This window comes from Camelus bactrianus, chromosome 18, assembly GCF_048773025.1.
Source record: "Camelus bactrianus isolate YW-2024 breed Bactrian camel chromosome 18, ASM4877302v1, whole genome shotgun sequence".
In the NCBI taxonomy this organism is placed as follows: Eukaryota; Metazoa; Chordata; class Mammalia; order Artiodactyla; family Camelidae; genus Camelus; species Camelus bactrianus.
In genome coordinates this window covers 17,471,427-17,490,086 of record NC_133556.1, presented here as the reverse complement: position 1 = coordinate 17,490,086, position 18,660 = coordinate 17,471,427, and the positions used below count along the sequence as shown (strand labels likewise).

General features: G+C 41.3%; 1 non-coding gene across 1 annotated transcript; it reads right to left on the bottom strand.

Annotated features, from left to right (window-relative positions):
• Positions 1-18,245: 18,245 nt before the first annotated feature.
• On the bottom strand, positions 18,246-18,348 carry LOC123618574 (U6 spliceosomal RNA). Its single transcript, XR_006727033.1, has one exon. It is a non-coding gene; the product is annotated as a U6 spliceosomal RNA (small nuclear RNA).
• Between the last annotated feature and the right edge of the window lie 312 nt (positions 18,349-18,660).

The window sequence follows — 18,660 nt, the reverse complement described above, 5'->3', positions numbered from 1 at the left end:
CCCCCAAAGAAATACTGGTCCATTAAGTAGGGAATGTTAATTGCTTACCTCCTACTGACAGTGATGACAGGCTTGGTTAAGGGTTTTTATTAAGGCCCATTAAAGGGAAGACTGCGTGGCAGGCAAGCTTCTGGGTTGCTTGGAAGGGAGAGATGCTGAGGGGGTGGGGTGGGGTGTAAAGCGGGGGAAAGCACAGGCGAATGAGGACACAGATTCGGGGGCAGGAAGCTGCTGGTAAGAGTGCAAGTCACGTAAGTCGCGTGACTCCGAAATGTTTTTGAATCTGAAATATTTCATTGTTAATTTAAAAGAAATTCAGTCCTTATTACTCAGCCATAGAAAAGAGTGAAACAATGCCATTTGCAGCAACATGGGTGGACCTAGAAATGATCATGCTAAGTGAAGTCAGACAGAGAAAGACAAATACATGATACCGCTTAAATGTGGAATCTAAAACATGATACACAGGAACTTATTTACAAGACAGAAACAGACTCACAGACGTAGAAAACAGACTTATGGTTACCAGCGGGAGAAGGGGGTGGGAAGGGATAAATCAGGAGGTTGAGATTTGCAGAAACACACTACTATACATAAAATAGATAAACAGAAAGGGCCTATGGTATAGCACGGGGAACGATATTCAATATCTTGTAATAAACTATAATAGAAAAGAATCTGAAAAAGAATATCTATACATACATATATATTTGAATCACATTGCTGTACACCAGAAACTAACACAACATTGCAAATCAACTATACTTCAATAAAATTTAAAAAAATAAAAAATTCAATCTTTATTGATTAAATGCACCAGGTGCCATTCTAAGGGTTTTATGTGCATTGCTGCGTTTATCCTCATGGCAACTCCCCAAGGTAGGAATTATTACCACCCTCATTTTATGATTGAGAAAAGTGAGATCGAGAGAGGGCAAAGTAATTTGCTCAGTGGCCCCGAACCAGTCCATCCGTTTCTGCAGCACACACCCCTGCGCACTACAGATGGAGGTCAGGAGTGGGAGGCCAGTGGGCTTTCTGGTGTCTGGAAGCTTGTCTACCACCCACCTGTCCCTTGATTCATTCTGCAAGTAACCTGCTGGGTGCCTACAATAACCCAATACCATGCTCTGTACTCAATATATAAGTAGAGTGTTCCTTTGGAGACTGGCTCCTACAACAAACTGAACAGAAGCACCCATATCTCTGTTGCCCCCAAAACCCACGACACAAATTTGTCACAGCATGGGAAAGCAAGAAAGTGTCATCGGATGGTCGGAAATTTTAAGTCAAAGCAGAAAGCAGGGAAACAGATAACATGCACGCAACAGATCAACACAGCTGGAGGGAACCATCCGCTCAAAACCTGCAGAAGAATCTCCAGAGAAGGTAGGAAGGGGTGGAGAAGGACCCCAAGCTCAGAGGCACCGGGTACAGGAAGGCAGGGTGGGCACAGGAGTACCGGTCAAGGTGATTAACTAAGAAGATAGAACAACCAGGCTGGGCCTGGGCGAAGCTAACCAGGTAAGAGCACCGATTAGTAAGACGCATTTTAAAAGACTCATACTCGGGTGCAAAATGTCAAGAATAAAGAGAAAAATCCTACAATCTTCCAAAGAGAAGAGAAAGGTCACTTAAGATCATTGTCCCTTATCTTCCTCCCACCTGTTTTTATTTTTAAAGGAAGAAACTTTAGATTTTGAGTATGTCCGAGTGCAGGATAAAGATGTAAAAGATACGGGAGGGCATAATTCACAAGCAGGATCTCTGCTGCGGTGGATTAGATTGGGAAATTCTTCTCGTCCTCTAAAACCGGGGAGAAAACTCTGACGATGGGTGAAGATACAGCTCAGTTTCAGGGTAGGTGGGCAGAGAATTGAGGGAGCTCATGCCCTGTCAGCCTCTGTTCTCTTTATTTTGAATAATTACTATGTACCAGTCACTGTCCTGAACATATAACTCCTCATCTGAATCTCAAAACAACCCTATGCACACAGACTAGGAAAAACCATAGTGCATATACCAAAGGAATAGTGTCCACAATATATTTGAAAACTCCTATGAATTAACAATAAAAATCAAGCAGCTCTATTTTTCAAATGAGCGCAAGCCATGAACAAAATTCACAAAGGAAACTTTACAATGACCAATAAGCACATGAAATGGACTTATCATGGTTAGCCCTCAGGGCAATGCCAATGCAAACCACAGGGAGAGAGCCTTTCAAACCTATTAGAATGGTTAAAATCAGATGTCGACAGGAATACGGAGCAACCGGAGTTCTCAGACATCGCTGTGAGGATGCAGAATGGTGCGACCATTTTGAGCTATTTGGAAGCTCCGTACAAAGTTAAATATCCGTCTGTTATAGGACCTAACAATTCCATGCCTAGGTATTTATTTACCCACGGCAAATGAAGACATATATTTATATGAAAAAGGTTTGCACACAAATGTTCATGGCAAGCCGATTGACCATAGTCCCAAACTGGGAACAATTCAAAACGTCCATCACGCGGAGGGTGTATAACAAAATTGTAGTAATGTCCACACAATGGAATACTGCTCAACAATACAAAGGAATAAACCACTGATACCCACAACGGCATGGATGAATCTCAAACACGTTATGTTGAGTGAAAGGAGGTGGTCACAAAAGAGAACTTCCTGTGTGATTGTACTTATGTGAAAGCTAAGGACAGGCTAAGCGAATCTATGATGATGGAAGAAATGGGTTGACTACAAAGGAGTACAGGTGAACGTACTGGGATGATGGAAATGCTTCATTTCTTGTTTACAGACGGTTGTTACACAAATGTATACAACAGTCAAAACTCATCACACTGAACACTTAAGACTTGTATATTTTATTCTACTTATATTATGCTGTAATTCAAAAGAATATTTTTTAAAACAGTGCAAGTTGGGTTTTACAGGCAAAATACCAAAATTCAAACAAGTCAAGATACCAGTCAAAATATCAGCCAATCACACAGCAAGTGAGAGGAGAGGTGGAGCTAACATTCATAGTCACAGCTGACTGATTCCAAAGCCCATGAGCCACCCGAGAAGCGTTACATTAAACCATTCCAAAACTCTTCGGCTAAGGCAGTTAGACAAGAGAAAAATGAAAGGAATCCAGACTGGAAAGGCAGAAGTGTAACTATTTCTATTGGCAAGTGACATAATCTAGTACATAGAAAATTCTTAGGGATACACAAAAAACTATTAGATGTATAGCAAAGGGAACCATATTCAATATCTTGCGGTAACTTATGGTGAAAAAGAATATGAAAACAAATATATGGATGTTCCTATAGGACTGAAGCACTGTGCTGTACACCAGAAACTGACACAATATTGTAAACTGACTGTACTTCAATAAAAATATATTTTAAAAGGGGGGAGGGAACAAAAAAAGAACTATTAGAGCAAGCAGATACAGCAACATTGCATAATATGAGTAACATGCAAACATCGATTGTATTTCCATACAGTCACGGAGAACAATCCAAAAATGAAATTAAGAAAATCATTTCACTTATAATAGCCTCGAAAGGAATAAAGTACTTAGCTTCAACAAGAGAAGTGTAAGACTTCTACACTGTAGAACATTGAAAAAATTGAACAAGACCTAAAGAAATGGAAAGACATTTATATTCATGGCTCAGAAGACTTAATATTGTTAGGAGGAGGTTGAGTGAAAAAAATGCACAACCTAAGGGTTGAAAATTATGTTTTATTCAGTGGACATTCTGAGGACTTCAAGCCCAGGAGACAGCCTTTCAGATGGCTCTAAGGGACTGCTCCTCAGAGGTAAGGGAGGAGCCAGGATATATATAGAAGTTTTGCAACGAAGTCCACGGTTGGTCAGAGCATCAAAAGACTACTGTTAATTAAAGGAAACCAGATATCTCAAATTAAGGAATTTAGTGCTTTTCTATGTGTGGGAAGATGCAAAAGTCTGGGCTCACTGAACTCACTCCTCTGATATGCATCTAGCTATCTAGGGCCAGTGCCCTGCGTCTACCATCCCAAGTCCCCTTAGGGCTCACCAGAGAAGGGGCTGCAATGTGATGGCCTGATGGCCCCAGCATCCTTTGTTTATTGAGAGGTGGGATGCAGGTTGTTACATTTATAGTCAACTGATTTTCAACAAGGTTGCTGAGACAATTCTACGAAGAAAAAGTAGTCTTTCAACAAATGATGCTGGGACAAGGGGATATCCACATGCAAAAAGAATGAAGTTGGTCCCTACCTCACCCCATGTACAAAAATAAACTCAAAATGATCATACCGAAATGTAAGAGCCAAAGCTATAAAACTTTCAAAAGAAAACACTGGGGCAAACCTTCGAGATCTTGGGTTGGGCAGTGTTTTCTTAGATATGAAACTAAAGGCAAACGTAAGAAGAAAAAAAATAGACAAATTGGACATCACCAAAATTAAAAATTTTATGCTTCAAAGGACACCATTAAGAAAGCAAAAAGACAGCCCCTCAGAATGGGAGAAAATATTTGGAAATCATAGATCTAATAAGGGACTTGTATCCAGATTATATAAAGAACAATTACAACTTAGTAATTTTTTTTTAAAAACCTGATTTTAAAAGAGGCAAAGGCTATAAGGATAGGAAAAACTTAGTCATTAGGTTTTGCAAATCAAAACCCAGTGAGATACCAGTTCACACCCACTAGGATGAGTAAAATATAAAAGACAGACAGTCGCAGTTAGCAAGAATGTGGAGAAACTGGAACGCTTACACATTGCAGATAGGATTGTAAAAGGGTGCAGCCACTTTGGAAAACAGTCTGGCAGTTTCTGCAAAGTTACCGTATGACCTAGCAATTCAACGAGTTACCGTATGACTCAGCATTTATATTCTTCGAGATACACACAAAAGAATTGGAAATATGTCCACACAAAAACTTGTGCACAGATGTGCATAACAGCATCATTCATAACAGCCCCACATTGGAAACAACCCAAATGTCCGTCAACTGATGGATGGAAAAACCAAATGTATCCCTTCAAAGGAATATTATTCGGTCATAAAAATGAATGAAGGACTGATAGATGCTGCAGCATGAATGAACCTTGAAACATCAGGCTAATGAAAGAAGCCACACACAAAGACCACATATTATTGTATGATTCCATCTATAGGAAGTGCCCAGAACAGGCAAATCCTATTGAGACAGTAGGTAAACAAAGTAGATGAGTGGTTGCCAGGGGCTGTGGGGAGGAGAGCAAAGGGGAGTAATTGCTAATGGATATGGAGCTTCTTTTTGGAGCTATGCAAATATTCTAAAATTAGAGTGGTGATGGTTGTGCAGCTTTGTGAATATACAAAAAATCATTGAATTGTATACTTTAAAGGGGTGAATTTTATGGTATATGAATTGTACCGCAAGAACGCTGTTATTTAAAAAATTCATTTTCTGGAGAGAAGGGGAGAGTGGGGCTGGGCTAGTGAGTATTGAGGGCTCCAAGTGAGTAATGAGGTTTGAAATCGATGGCAGAAGGCGTGTAATAGGATTGCTGAGCAGTGACGAGGCGGCGTCTGAGATGCAATACCACAAAATTGTAATGGCACCCATCTGCATGGCTGGGAGAATGCCACACCTGGACCGTCTCATTTATAAGCCACAAGCTCAGAGGCCCCAGGCGGTAGATTGGGACCCCCACCGTGGGTACCACGCCACGCAGCAGTCAGTAGGAAGAGCTTGGGGATACCTGAGGCTCTTTCCTGCCCACATCCAAACACCAACAGGAGGAAAGCTGAGGACTTGGCTCACTAGTTCTCAAGGAGAATTTCTGGAACAAAAATATCTCCTAAACCTGCTGCTGAAGCATCAGGCAGGAGAAAGAAGAAAAAGAAAGAAGAAAAGGAAGGCATTTTCCTTGTAATTAAATCTGAATTATTCACAACCTGTTAGACACTTTTTTTCCCTCTGATGTAGAAGAATATGTTTTCATTTCTCCCCTAAGTCCGAAACTCCTTTGCAATCAAGTTGAATTTTTGGCTGAAGGCTTTCATTTAGATGGGAAACCAGGGGCCACCTCACCTGTATCATCAACACATCCTCCCCTATATCAACCTCTGAGCCCAAAGGGGCTGGTTTTACCTCATACCTTAATCCTCCTCCTTGATTAATTCCTCCAAGCCTTGCGTTATGAGGGTTCCTTAAATTGTTTCAAGTGACCTAGTTTCAACTAATTGAAGCAAAGTGGGAAATTAATTGACCAAGGTAACTAAGCCTCGGGAGGACTAGGAAGCAGTTGCCTTCATTGAGAATAAAACAAGGAACTCGGGGAACTCAGGGGCTCCCTGCTCCTGCTTAGCATACAATCTGCCCACCGGCCCCCACTTCCCCACCACACACCCCCCCACTCCCTGTTGAGGGTACTTTCTATTTTTCAGACCTGTTTTCTCCATGAAGCTGAAAACATGGCAATCGGTGGTGACCAAGCTCATGTCTCCTCAGCTTACCTCCTTTCCCATCGTTTTAATTTAGAAAACTGCAATGGGGGTCAGGTTTTCCTGGCTCAGGTCTGATGCCCTATAGCCAAAGGAGCAGGGCATGTCGTGACTGGCAATCCCCATTAGAAGCCACATGGTTGGAGTCGAGGTAGGAAGAGTTCCCCTGAAAAAGAAAGGTGATGTTCCCAGTGAGAAAGGTGTCCAGAGCAAGCAAAGCTACAGGTGGCATGTCCATGGCAGCCAGATTCCCACAGCCTAGTGGGAACAACTCGCGATCTGGAGCCAGAACTCCTGGGTTTGAACACAGCTCTATTACTTACAAGATACGTAATCTTTGGCTCAGTTCCTTTGTCTGTAAAATGGGCATGATAATACTTACCTTATATGTATGTTCAAGGGGGCAGAGAAGAATTCCATTTTGATAGGAAGAGCTGCAAAGTGTAGTGGTTGATTTTGAAATCTGTCACAGTTGGAAACAGCTATAAGGGGGTGCATCGGGTTGGAGGTGGGTAAACGGGGCGGGAGAGGGAAATGAAGTTGGGACTGAGACTAGAAGTGGAAAGAAGTGGTCAGTGACATCTGGAGTAATTGACCTCTAGGTTAAGGACAGGAGAATAAGTAGAAATTGACCACATGAAAGGAGAGTGTTCTAGGCAGAGATAACTGCATACAGAGAAATGCAAAGGTGAGGAAAACACAGTGCATTGAGCTTGCTAAAAGTAGTTCAATATGGCTAGAGCATGAAACGCAGAGAGGGCAACAGGTTGGCAAAAGTTGAACTCAGCAGGGACCCTGTGACTAACTCTTCCAAGTCATGTGAACAAATTAGGGCTTCATCCAAGAGCAATGGGGAATTGCAGACAGTGTTAAGCAGGGAAAGAACATGATCAAATATACAGTTTATGCAAATGAGGTACTAATGAGATACACCTATCGGAACACCTAAAATTAAAAACACAGATGATCGCGAGTGTTGGCAAGGATGTGGAGCAACTGGAATTGTCATACATTGCTGGTAGAAATGCAAAATGGCGGAGCCACTTTGGAAGACAATTTGGCAGTTCTTATAAAGTTAAATGCCTACTTACCATAGAACCCAGAAATCCCACTCCTATATATTTACCCAAGAGAAATGAAAACTTATATTCACACAGAGCCTGTACACAAATGTTTATTGCAGATCTGTTTGAAATAACTACAGCTGAATGTCCTTCAGCTTTTGAATGGCTAAACAAACTATAATTCACCCATACCATGGAATACTACTGAGTAATGAAAGTAATGAGCTAGAGATACATACAATAATTTGAATAAATATCAAATGCAACATCTAAATGCAAGAAGCCAGACTCAAAAGTCTACATACTGTATGATTCCTTGTATATGACAGTCTGAGACAAACCTATAGGGACAGAAAACATATCAGTGGTTAGCAGGTTTTAGAGATGGCAGCACAGGGAAAGGAATAGCTCAAGTGGTAGAGTACATGCTTAGCATGCATGAGGGCCTGGGTTCAATCCCCAGCACCTCCTCTAAAATGAAATAAACTGAATTAACTCCCCCCACTGCCAAAATAAAATGGTTAACTAATACAATAATAAAAAAAATGTAAAAATATAGATGGCAGCATGATGGAATTTGTGGGATGATGGAACTGTTCTATGTCCTAATTGTGGCTGATGGTTTCATGACAAAACCCACAGACGTGTACAACCAAAGAGTAAATATTGCTGAATGTAGATTTTTTAAGTGAAATTTTAATGATTGCATATTGGACAGGTCATTCTAGCTGCAGAGAGTGATCTAGAGTGGGACATGGCTAGGCTCAGAGAAGCCATCGGGGAGACTGCAGCGGGCATCCAAGCTAATGATGGTGGACTGAAATGGGACAGTGGCAGTGGTAATGGCGAGAAGTGGACCCATCTGAGCAATATTTAGGAGAGAGATGCAGTAGGATTTGGTGAATGGATGCAGAGAGCCTGGGTTAGAGTGACAGAAAGCCAAGGAGATGGAAGATTTGAGGACTGGTGAGAGAATCATTAAGTGACTGATTGTGAGATCCAGGTAGGAAGGAAAGTTGTTTAGGAAGGACTGAAGAATGAGAAGGTCAAACAGGTCAAATGGCAGGTATCTTGGGATTGATTGGGTAGAATGGTTGGCAAGACAGAGGATGTCATCAGAATAGACCACTGGAGCTTGAGCTTTCAGAGCTGGAACAAGGTGCAATAGAAAAGCAGTGATGGGATGTGATCCAGCAATCCCACTCCTAGGCATAGATCCAGAGGGAACTCTAATTCGAAAAGATACACACACCCCAATGTTCATAGCAGCACTATTTACAATAGCCAAGATATGGAAGCAACCTAAATGTCCATCAACAGATGACTGGATAAAGAAGCTGTGGAATATTTATACAATGGAATACTACTCAGCCATAAAAAAGAATAAAATAATGCTATTTGCAGCAACATGGATGGATCTGGAGATCGTCATCCTAAGTGAAGTAAACCAGAAAGGGAAAGAAAAATACCATATGACATCATTCATATATGGAATCTAAAAAAAGAAAAAAGAAGACACTAATTAACTTATCAACAGAACAAAAACAGACCCATAGACATAGTAAACAGTCTTATGGTTACCAGAGAGAAAGGGGGTGGGAAGGTATAAATGTGGAGTCTGAGATTTGTGAATATTAACTTGTATATATAAAATAGATAAGCAACATGTTTCTTCTGTACAGCACAGGGAACTATATTCAATATCTTATAGTAACCTATAATGAAAAAGAATATGAAAATGAGTATATGTATGTATATGTATGACTGAAACATTACACTGCACACCAGAAATAATTGATGCACTGTAACTGACTATACTTCAATTAAAAAGAGAGAAAGAAAGAGACTGATGGGAGTTTTCCAAGGTACCGTGGTTAACTTTTGATTTACAGTGCCTTCTATGACACAGCCAGCTTCTTGAGGCTAGGAAAAGTTTCTGGTTCATCTTTGTAATCCTCTCCTCCTAGGTGTTCGTCACCTAGCTCAGTGGTTGGATGAGGAGAGTATCCAAGCTTGACTCTTGGCTACATTACCTGGGGAGCTTTTTAAATCCCCCAGGCCCAGCTGCACCCAGACCACTTAACACAGTACCTCTGTGGAGAGGACCCAGGCAGCAAGAAGTTTTTCAAGCTCCCTGGTTTATTCCAATGTGCAGTCAAGGTGGCTGATTACCGATCCAGCTCAGGTATCCCAGTGGTGCTCAACTCTGGCTGCATATTAGAATTACCCGAAAAGCTTTAAAAACATACAGATGCCTCCACCCCTAGAGGTTTGGTGCTCATTGGTCTGGAGTAGAACCCTCCTATCTATATTTTTTAAGAGCTCTCCAGACACTTTTAATGTGCAGTCAGAGCTGAGGATCACCAGCTTAGCACGTGGAAAATAGTTCAACAAATGCTTATGGAGACTCCAATCAGTAGGTTCTTCACTGACCTCTCTTCTGAACCATAGAGGTATCAAACCAATGACCCTGCTGTGTGACCTCCTATGTGTGTCCTAGGTGCCTCAAACTCAATATGTCCAAAACTAAACTCCATCTCCCAATACCCCTTCTAGGCTGGTGAGGGATCTGAGTCTTTCGTTGGGACAGAGAGGTCCTGGGAGCTTGACCTGGGTTTGGGGAACTGTGGCCACAAGCAGAGAATGAAGGATCACTGCAGAGAGTTTGGGAGATGGCAGTAGGCTTGTAACTCAAGCTTCAAGGAACTGAAGAATGAAGTCCAGTTGGGGTCAGAGGGTGTTGGGTAGACAGGCAAAGAAGCCAGAAAATGGTTATAAGTGAAGGACTTTCAGCCCCATAACATCATAGGTACTTCATAAGTGCTCAATGAATGTCTGGTGAAAGAAACAAATGAACTGGAGAAAGAATCTGGAAACACCAGAGTGCAGAGGATGCCAGACCTGACGTGAAAAAGTGGCATTTATCCCTCTAGGAAGTTCTCTATTTTCGTGTGCAGAAGAATCTTCTGGGAATTCTTCAGCCACACTGCCCTCCTCCTATTCCTTAGTTGATCCAAGCAAAATCCTTCCTCATGGCTGTCATGTTTGCTGTTCCCTCTGCCTGGAGCACTGTTCCACCAGAGAGTCACTATCTTCTTTCAGGTGTTTACTCAGATTTCCCCTTCAGACCACCCCCTTTCCTGGCTCTGTGTCTCTCCCTAGCACTTATTACTAACTAGCATACTATACGTTTTCCATACATGTCTTGTCTGTTTGGTGTTTCTCCATTAGCTATAACCCCATGCGAAAAGGGATTTTGTCTGTTTTGTTCCCTGCCACATCCAGAGCCTACAACAGCACCTGGCATACAGCAGGCACTCAATAGATGAATGGATAAGTAGAGCAGTTAAAATGTACCCCAGAGATTATAACCCAGCAGGCAGGGATAGGGACCAGGGATGTACATGTGTCCCAGGCGGTTTTAAAGGAGAGAGTTGGAGGCCACATGGGAAGAAACATTTCTTAGAGAAAGAAAGCCTTGATTTTTGTCTTTATACAATTCCCTTGACATCTGGGTAGAGAGCAGGAGGCTGAGGAATGAGAGGCGCAGGATCCAGGCCATCTTTACTGGTTTCTTTCCTGTGCCGAGACACAGCTCACATCTGGCGATTTGGCAGAAGGAAGCGAGTGTGTGCAGAAGACAGGGATGTGGGTGGCCAGCTCCTTGGAGGATGCCTCAACTGTCAGAGCCAAACTGCACTTCTGGGCAAAGTCCCAGGTGGCGGAAATACAGTTCCTGCCATGGGACGGAGCCGTCAGGAAGCAGGAATCTGAGCTTGGCAGGGACTGAGCTGACACCACACGGCAGCACTCCTTCTACCGAAGTCCTGCTTGGACAGCCAGGTCTGGCAGTGCTGGGAAATGTTTAACGACCAGCTCTGCGGGGGAAAAACATGCACGCATGTATATACAAACATAAGTTTATTATAAATTTTGCAGACATTAAGAGAGTGCATTGCACAATATATAGTCAACCTATGGCCACAGTACAATCATGATTTCACATTATTTTGTACTGTTCACAACGTAACCACTATAGATGTAAAACACTTTTATATTTCATCTGCATTATTAAAATTTTTTTATCACTTTCTAAAGTCTAGACATGTAATCAACAAAACAATAAATCAATCCTTGATTTAAAGCATTGGCTGATTTCCATGGTATAAATACTCAACTGCAGCTGATTTCAAGCTATCAGCATGATGTCACTGAACGCACACATTGGAGTTAGAAAGAGATGTGTGACTGGATGCAAAGTACTATACAGCATATATATTATAGACTGATAGATATTCACATATGTAGGTACGCACTTCTATACTTTGAGTATAAAAACTAGTGAAATGTAAAATGATCTGGAAGCAATGAGTTTTGAATATTTATTACCTTTTAAAATGAAATTTAGTTCATCATAAGTTTAAGTGACTTAACTTTTTATATTTTTTAATTGAGGTAACATTCTATAACATTATGCAAGTTGCATGCGTGCAACGTTATATTTCCACTTCTGCATACATTATCATGCGTTCCTCAGGATAAAAGTTTAGTTTCTGTCTGTCAGCATACAATTGATCCCCCTTACCCACGTTTGCCTTCCCTCCCCGCCGCCCCCTGCCCCTTCTCCTCTGGTAACCACTGCTCTGTAGAACCTCATTTTTCATAAAGGCTGTGCTGAACAGTCAGCTTGCAAAAGTCCTGAAAATTTAACCATCGTCTCTTGTGAGCTGGTGCAAACATGCTCCAGCATACACTAGACAGATTCAGCGCTGGGAAGAAACCCAGTCACGTATTGAGAGGCTCCAGATCTTATTCACTTGTAGGACCAATGCAGGCTCCCCTTAAAGCCAGCTGCGAGCCAGAGTGCAGACTGGGGGTTGGTAAATGTTGTGGTATGGTATGGTATGCAATACCCGTATCCTTTTCATTCTGTTTCTCTCCCAGAGCTGACTTTTCTCGAAAGGCTAGATAATGAGCATGGAGTTAGGGACCCCAGGACCAGGTCCAAACATCAACAGCAGATAAGGAAGAAGGGAGAAGAAGGGAGATCTTACTCTTCAAGAGATGTTTTCTTCAAGTGGAGTGCAAAGAAAACTCAATAAAATTATTGCACACCCAAGAGGTTTTTGGGGGGGACTTAAAAGGCCATTTTGTTAAAAAATTCAGGTTTTCTCAGGATCATCTATCAAGAGGTGAGATGGCTTCAGACTTTGTTATCTGGAGAACAAACGATTGCTCAGATTTGAAAGGAGAACTTGAGAATTTCGAGGATGAATGGAATCAGCTTGACAAACAGGTTTTAACCTTGCAGTCAAGACAGGAATGGTGGGCATGGAAGATTTAGGACAAAGAAGGCATGTGAGTCTGCAGAGAGCATCAGCCCTACCCTGGTGAAAGAGAAAGGAATCAACATACCTCATCAATCCACTTGCAAATATAGGGAAGCACCCGAGGGGAAGGGAGCTGGAAATCCACAGGAAGTCACCTGGGGTTCTGCTGCAGGAAAAATGGGGGACAAAAGAGAATACTTCTAGTACTTTCAGGATAGAAAAAAGGTTACTGAAGGGTTAAAAAGTTGAAGGACACTCCAGCAGCCCTAGGTAGAGGTCTCTGTGTCAAGGAACCCAGGGCTGTTGTCAACAGCCAGCACCAACTTGCTGGCCACGTGAGTGAGGTGAGCCACGGAGCAAGTGGACCCTCTGGCCCCACTGAGCCATCAGTTGACTACACTCCCATTGACACTTCAACTGCAACCTAACAAGAAACTGCAGGCCAGAGCCTCACAGCTAATCTGATCTTGAACTCCTGACCCACAGGCACTTCTGAGGTAATAAATGTTCAAAGCTAAGGAAAAGTAGGGTTGGAAGCCATACTGTTCGTCCTGGACTCCTGAGGGCACAGCAGCCTTAGGCTGGAGAATTGCTGAGGGGGAGTCTCCAATTTGGACAACCACGGGAACAGGAAGGGCCGTGAGAGCAGAATGCATAGGTCCCAGGGATTCTAGAGTGAGAAACAGCTGCATCAGGCAAACTGGGGATCCGGGGGAGGACGGAGAAGTAAAGTGATACGAGTTTAAGACTGGGACTTTGGGAGGGGGAGGGTATCGCTCAGTGGTAAACAGCATGCACAAGGTCCTGGGTTCAATCCCCAGTACCTCCATTAAAATAAATCAAACCTAATTAATCAACCCCCAAAATGTAATAAGGTTAAAGAATTTAGGTGAACTTTTATTCTCAGCTTTCTATTAATCATCTCCCCAGATACAGAACCAACAGGAATCAGTGGCCTTATATGCCTTAAGCTTATGTTAAAGAAATTAAGAGTTTGGACATTTACCCATCATGACAGCACCCCTCGCCCCCTCCCCCCACACACACCCAAAATCTGTTGTTCCTTCTGTGTTTCCTAACTAAATGCAGGAGATCCTCATCCACCTCATCACCTGAGGTTATCCTAGACTCCTCCCTTTCCATCAGATGCTTTAGAATGTCTTGGTTTTTACCTCCTAAGTCCTTCTCACTTCTCCATCTTTTTCCATCTCCCTTACTGCCCTATTACTTCTGGCCACCGTCATCTCTCTTCTGTACTCACAATAGCCTGTTTTATTCTTGGAAGAGTATTTTTAATTGCACAAAACTTGAATATATTATCATTTCTTTAAAAATTCAAACAATACAGACAATCAAAAATTCAAGTTTTAACCATGGTAATCAGTTGGGAGTGTTTTCTGTATTTCCTGTGTATACCTACACAGAAAAAAAAATTTTTTTTATAACTATTTTTGTATGATTTTTTAAAATATAAATGGTACCATTAACGATTTTGCACTTAGCGTGACTTGGAGATTTGCCACGTCAGTATATTCAGAACCACTTTGTTTGCGCGGCTACTTAGGGTTCCATGGTGTGGCAGGCTCCCCTCTGAGATGACCCCTGCTTCCTCGTCTTCACAGCCTGCTGGAATCTCCTCTCTGGCTATACCAGATTTTATTTAACATCTCCTCGTCATTTTTTTTTTTTTCCAAACTGGGATCCTGTTCAAATCAATCATTTAAGCTTCTTTCAGAAATACTTTGTAAAACAGAAATCTAAGCATGTTACTCTCCTGCTTCAAAACTTCAAGGCGACATGATTAAGGAGATTTGAGGAAGATGACAAACTGGGTGAACATCCCCAAGCCCTCCCTTTTGCCATCTGTTTTTTGGAGCAACATAAATACCAAAAAAAGAGTTCTGATGGAAACTGGAAGTTGTATGAAGCCAGGAGTTGTTCTGAGAGTTTCAGAGCGGGGAGAGTGTGGGGCTGAGGGGAAAAGGTTATGACCCCCTGAGAAGAGATGGAGGCAGACACTGGGGTTTCCTCGGATGTCCTCAGTGGGGATTGCCCCACCTCGCTAACCCTAGGAGACCTGAAATGAAAGTATATAAATAATTGGGGTGATTTGATCTCAGTTCGAGTGATTGAAAATAAAACCAAAGCCATCTGTCCCCTTCTTGGACCCAGAGGTAGGACAGTATAGCCCTCATTTCCACAACCCCCAGTGGAGTTGTCATTCTGAGCTCATTTCCCACCAACACACAAAAAAGAAAGCTATTTTAAAATGATGAAAATTATTGACTGAAAACTGGTAGCAACTCTAATATAAAGCAGAAGTCATTTCTGTTGAAATCATCATTCTTGGCATTGCTTTAGAGACTTTAACTAATGCAATACATTATTAATTATTATTACTAATTAATTAATCCACATAACTATTGGGAGAAAAGAGACAAAAATTGCATTATTGTCTTGTGTTATAATTGTATATTTAGGAAATCCAGAAGACTCTACCAAAACTATTTGAAATAATTAAATTTTGGTAAGGTAAATGATAGGAGTTAAAAATACAAAAATAAATAAAATTTTCTTCATGCCAGCAGTAAACAGTAAGACAGGAAACAATAATCCCATTTGTGATGGAGAGAATGACACCCTCCCTCAAAAATGTCCACATATTAATCTCCAAAACCTGTGAATATGTTGTGTTACATACAAAAGGACCAGCTGCGGATGTGATTAAGGACCCTGAGATGCGGCGATTATCTGATTATCCAGGTGAGCCCAGTGTAATCATGAAGCTTTCTTGGTAGGGGAGTGGGTTTAGCTCAGTGGTGGAGTGCGTGCTTAGCATGCACGAGGTCCTGGGTTCAATCCCCAGTACCTCCATTAAAAAGAGAGAGAGAGAGTAGACGTGAAGATGAAAGCAGAGGTAGGAATGATCCGAGAGTTAAGGGGCCACTAGCCAAGGAACACAGGTGGCCTCTAAAAGGAGGTAAAGACAAGGAAACAGACTCTACTGGAGCCTCCAGAAGGAGCACAGCTCTGAGGATTGTGGCCCTTAGTTTGATAATTTCTGACCTCCAGGACTGTAAGATAATAAATTCGTGTTGTTTGAAGCCACTAAACTTGTGGTAATCTGTTAACAGCAGAAATAGAAAATCAGTACCTCATTTGTACGCATGACAAAAGCTGTAAAATACCTATGAATAAATTATCCATAGAAAGCACATGATCTAAGTAAAGAAAACCTAATTCTTATTGAAGGGCATTAAAAAAGACCAGAAGAGCTGGAGAGAAATACTACATTCGTGAGTAGGAAAATTTGACATCTTAAAATGTTCACCCTTCACAAACTGATATATAACTCTAAGTGAGTTGCAATCAGAATTGTCCATCTTTCACAAACTAATAGATAACTTTGACTTGTAATCAGAATTTTAGGGGGGAAGACAAGAGGAGTAAGTGGCTAAAATTGTTTTAAATTTTGAATGGGAAAAAGAAGAACCTGAGACCAGCCAAGAAAATAAGGAAAACGTTTGGAGTGGCGGGACTTAACTTACCAGATATTAAAATTTATGAGAAAGTTATTGAAATCAAAACAGCACATCACAAGACAAGTGGAGGTTTGATATTGTTCTATGGTTATGTAAGACTCTGCCGTGGGAGAAGCTGGGTAAAGGGTAGATGGGACACTTCGTACCATTTCACAACTTCATTAATTATTCTCTAATTATTTCCAAATAAAAAGGTTTTTTAAAATACAAATGATAATCTGGGGAGGACAAAGGAACCTTTGCAAAATGTATGGATAAAGATTAATAATTATTCATTATTCAAATGATAAGACCACTGAATAGAAAAATGAGCAGGCCATTCACATAAGGGAACTTACAAATTGTCAATAAACATGATAAGTTGCTCAGTGTCTGTAGAAGTCAGGGAAATACCAATTAACCAATGCAGCCTTTTTTCCACCCATTATATTTGCCAAAATTTACAAGTGGAAGAGTGATAATGTCCAGTGCTGGCTGACAGCATCGAGAAACAGGAATTGCCACAACCTGTTAGAAAAGTTACCTGGACACACCCATTAAAATTAAAAATGTGGACATCCATTGACCCAGATAATGCTGCCTCTGAGAATCTATTTTACTGAAATGAAAGCCTCAATATACCCAGACTCATCTTCGAAGAGGCCCACTGCAATATCTTTGTAGTTGCTGAAAATGGAAAACAACTGGTCCCCCGCTAAGATGATGGTTGAATAAATAAATGGGTTAAATCTGACTCATCTGGTGGGATGCCCACAGACTGTTAAGGGAAAAGCAAGTTGCAGAGCAGTAAGTCCAGCTGGCCTTCTGCAGTCCTGCGCTCTGTGTTGGCAGAGTCAACCAACCTCCAACTGAGGATATTTGGGGGAAAAAAATTTCAAAAAGTTCCAGAAAAGCAGAATTTGAATTTGCCTTACACAGGCGACTATTTACGCAGCATTTTCATTGTATTAGGTGTTATAAGTAATCTAGAGGTGATTTAAAGTACACAGGAGAATAAGCATAGGTCATATGCAAATACTACAGTATTTGATGTAAGGGACTTGAGCATCCTTGGATTTTTGGTATCCACAGGTGTCCCGGAACCAGAACCCCATTGATAATGAGGGACAGCTGTTTATTATTTTTGCAATCCAGATGAGCTCAAGTAAGCCAACCAACCAACCCTCAATAAGAGAAAGGTAGGCCAGGAGATAGCCTCCTGATTACTAGCCCTGGCTGCCTCCAAGATAGGAGAGGAGAGAAATCATGAACCTTTTTTTTCCCTTTTACACCATTTTTTTAACTCTTTAAAATAAGAATGTATCATTTTAATTCTTAAAAATCTAATAAAATTTAAAATGTTGCTGTCTCCCAATTGCCTATAAACTCTTCCACATGACATTTAAGGCCTCCGTGGTCTAACCCCTGCCATGTCTTTGGTCTCATCTGTCTCCATATTCCTCCCGCAATCAGTGTTTCAGCCACATCAAACTACAATACACTAACCAATTTCTTCAATATGACATCTTGTGTCTTATCTCTGAACCTTTGCATACTCCTCCTGAAAAACTATTCTGTATCTTTTCTACCTGGTGAACTCCTACCCATTCTTCAAGACCCAGCTTAAATGACCCCATCCGACTCTGTAGGTCAACAACAATATTTGTACTCTATTGCAATTGTCGGTATGTATATGCAAATCTGTTGTGTCACCATTCATTGTGCTTGATTGGCATACAAAAAGTTGTTAATGCTTGCCGAATGGATTGAAATTCATCAAATTCGTCTTTTATAACTTCACTTTTTGACCTAACAAGAGCATCACTCAGGCTACATTTTGTTTTTTGTTTTTAATATGGAATGTTTCATAAGTTTGCATGCCATCCTTGCTCAGGGGCCACGCTTATCTTCTCTGTATCATTCCAATTTTAGTATATGTGCTGCTGAAGCAAAAACTCAGGCTACGTTTTGATGATTTGTGTTTTCAATGGGCCACTATGGGTACAATATTTTATAAATAGAGTAATAGAGTTTGATTATATTTTGTCAAAAGATGAGACCCTTGCAATGAAAATTTTCCCATAGCTAGAACTCATTTTTAGTTTGGGTTAAATTCCTGCATTGGGAATAAAATATAAATAAGAGCATGCAACTGTGCTGTTTTGAAAGTTCAATCAGTAATCCCCACTTCTTTTTCTTTCTCCCAAAGGAGGTGTAGGATCAGTCTTGGGCCTGTTCGCACTCGTATCCATTCCCAGCCCTTC